We start from the raw sequence: 3492 nt of genomic DNA, 5'->3' as shown, positions 1-3492 counted from the left end.
GGCGTGGTCCACGACTGTGCGTTATCTTACGCAGCTTCCTTTTATATTTAAGATTATTATAAACAGGATGATGTGCAAGAACTATGGTTTAACAGTTAATCCAACAAAAACTAAAGCTATTATATTCGGAAGTAGGCAATTAGTCTCAAAAATTGACTGGACCAATTTACCTAATGTTATCGTTGATGATGCACTTGTCCCTTATTCCACTCAGGTTAAAAATTTAGGCTTGACGCTCGATCAAACCTTTTCTTGGGACGAGCAAATCAAACAAGTGCAAAAAAGGGTATTTTCATCTGCATTTTCGTTACGGCGCTTACGGAACTTTCTTCCAATCTCTACCAAAATTACGTTGGCACAATCTCTTCTCCTTCCTCTCCTCGATTTTTCCGATTCCTGCTATCCTGATATTTATGAATATCAACTGGACACCCTTGAGAAGCTTCAAAATTTCTGCATAAGATTCATTTACGGTTTACGCAAGTTTGACCATGTTTCAGAGTTCAGGAAAAGGTTAAACTGGCTTCCTATTCGTTATCGCCGGGATACTCACGTGCTTCATCTCTTATACTGTATACTATTTAGCCCTAAGACTCCGCCGTACTTAAAAGATAAATTCAATTATTTAAGTTCTAATCATTCTATCTCGCTTCGATCTACTAATCTGTTATTATTAAGTACTCCTATCCGTAGTTCTAACTTTTTTAATAATTCCTACACAGTGCGCGCTATTCAGCTGTGGAATGCGTTACCTGAAAATATCAGACGTGCACAATCACTCTCCTCCTTTAAAAAGCTACTTAAAGACTATTACCTATCTCAACAGTAGCTTCTTCAATTTTCTGTTACTACATATTCTTTTTTTTTCCCTTGCTTTCCTGTTTGCCTTCTGAAGCCAATCATTGTTTTATTCATTATATTTATTTGAGTTTTATTTTTATTTTTCTTTTATTTAGTATGTGTATGTATAGGTATATATGTGTATATGTATATATATATATATATTTAATATTATATGTATTTGTAGTATTGTATCTATGATATTGTATTTGTTTATTTTTATGTAGGTGTATGTTTATATAATTATATATTTATTTTTGTTGTTTTTGCATTAATACTTTGTTTGTATTTTTGCACTATCCCATAATCTTCTTGCATTTCCTCTCCCGCCAGGTTGCCTGGTAGAGATTGCTGTTTAGCAATAAGGCCGCCTTTTGGGCAAATTATGCTTTTGTATTTCTACTTCTTTTTGCATACTATTGTTTTCTCATATTTTGTTCAATAAAGAATTATAAATAAATAAATAAATAAAAAGATGATAATTGTTTTAATTTGTCTACTGCAATCAACACAAACATTTATTTAACCAATACTAACTTTCCACCAGCTGCAGCGGTTTCGCGCGCTTTGTCTAGAATCTGAAAAATTATAAACTAAAACCATCAAAATCTATGGCGTAATAATATTAAAGAACTAAGTATACAGAGACACAGATCATTGCGGAAAGCGACTTTGTTTTATACTAGGTATAATGTAGTCTTGAAGCACTATTCAATCGTCGTTAGGTACATAGTTTATCATTTACCACCAGTTCAGAAAGTATTTTCTACAGAGAAGAGGCGGCAAGAAATCTTTAATTTCAAAATATATCCGTCTTGCCTGGTATCGAAAACAAGAAAATACTGTAGGTTATTTATTATTCACACAGAAGGTAACACTTTACCTGAATCCACTTTATTAGTTGAAATTGCAATTAAAATCTCAACTAATTACGATATTAATAGATTACCAAAGACCAAGGGTCAATAAAATATAAAGGAGCACCCTGTATAAATGTACCACGCCCAAACACCGTGGGACAATGCTCTGGATAAGCACTGACGCAAATTCTTATCTATAATATGGGTTTATCGAATTTATGAAAAATAATTACAGTTTAAACCTTTCTTAAATACCGTCTGAGTATCATTACTTGAGAAAACATTGATCTCTGTCGTAAATACAAATACACTACTTATTACCGCAATAGTATCGTAGAACTATAATAAAAAACAAGGAAGTCGAAATCTCTTCCTGAAGTATGCTAGGTACTTCAGTGATAGTTAATAAGATATTTAATGCAACCTATGTTGAGGATTTATCAGTGCTTTTAATTGTAAATAATGACATTTTCTGTGATAGGGGTCAGGAGAAATACTCTCCTTTACATTTCCGAAGAGGCAATTCAGGCAAAAATCAAATAAAGGTAAGTATTTGGTTATACATCTTGCACTTACTATCATGCAACCTTTTACTTTTATTCAATTTATAGGTATAATATTAGTATGGCAAAAAATGTTTTAGATTGAGAATACTTGTGCAATGTGTTCTGTTCTTTCATGGAAAAAATGTTAATTTTTTAATATTCTATTCATTGCATTAATATTTAAAAAAAAAATATTTAAGTGAGAATTTTTTCTGTTGTAATAAAGCGTTTTTTTTTAATATATTTATTTGCATAAAATTGTGTGAAATGTCTGGTTCTTATCAACCACGGTTTCATCACCTTAAAGCGCGTCACACACGGTGAAGATGCTATAATATTTTATCTTAAGATACTCTAATATTTTATATTACAGTATCAGCATTCTGACCATCAGCACCAACTTTACAAAGTTAGCAATTTACTTCTCATTTTGCCTTATCTTCGATCTATCTTATCTTATAAACAATATATTTACATATAGGTATAAAAATGAATCCCTATTTCCCTTGGTCACGGCATCACGCGTGAACGGGTGGACCGATTTCTGTAATTATAATAATATTTTTTAATTATATTTTTATAATATTCCTTGAAGTACGAGTATGGTTCTAATGGAAAGAAAACGTAAACATATACCACGGGTGAAGCCGGGGCGGACCGCTAGTAAACAATAAAATTAATTTATTGATTCCTCATAAATAATCCATTTCGCATTTCATATATTCCGAACCTTGGCCATGAGCTAAAAAGAGAAAATATTCCACCTCTAATTGGAAGCTATTTTATTTCTTGGCCGTGCTATTGTGTGGGCGCCATTCATGCTAAGAAGGATGTGTGTAATTTACGATACTTCAGTATTGTGATTGTATTGCATACTGCAAGGAAATACGTGATACGATACCGAAAATAAGACTTGGTGACGTAGCGTAATGTCGTGTTGTTAACGCGAGTAACTGAGGACAAGGGGACCATGTCTTAAAGGAGTGCTAATTCTTGTGTGGGTAGTGATGGCGCTAGACGACCTTGTGTTTCTTGTTCCACATCGGAAGTAATACTGCTTTAAGACATCATGGTAACCCTCAAGGATCATTAGAAGATTAGGGGACGCTACATACTAACCGTTTAAGAGATAGGTATCATTAGTTAAAATACGCTATGGGAAGGGTATACGGTCTACATCATTAAGCCATGACCCTGAAGTTACAATCGCTCAGGAAGCTAGTAGGTACTTTTAACAGCAAGACATT

The sequence above is a fragment of the Colias philodice genome, chromosome 13 (assembly GCF_061535455.1).
Source record: "Colias philodice isolate Cphi_HAF_F1 chromosome 13, ilColPhil1 Martin Lab GWU primary, whole genome shotgun sequence".
Taxonomy (NCBI): Eukaryota; Metazoa; Arthropoda; class Insecta; order Lepidoptera; family Pieridae; genus Colias; species Colias philodice.
The sequence above is the reverse complement of the archived record's forward strand: the minus strand, read 5'-3'. Positions refer to the sequence as shown.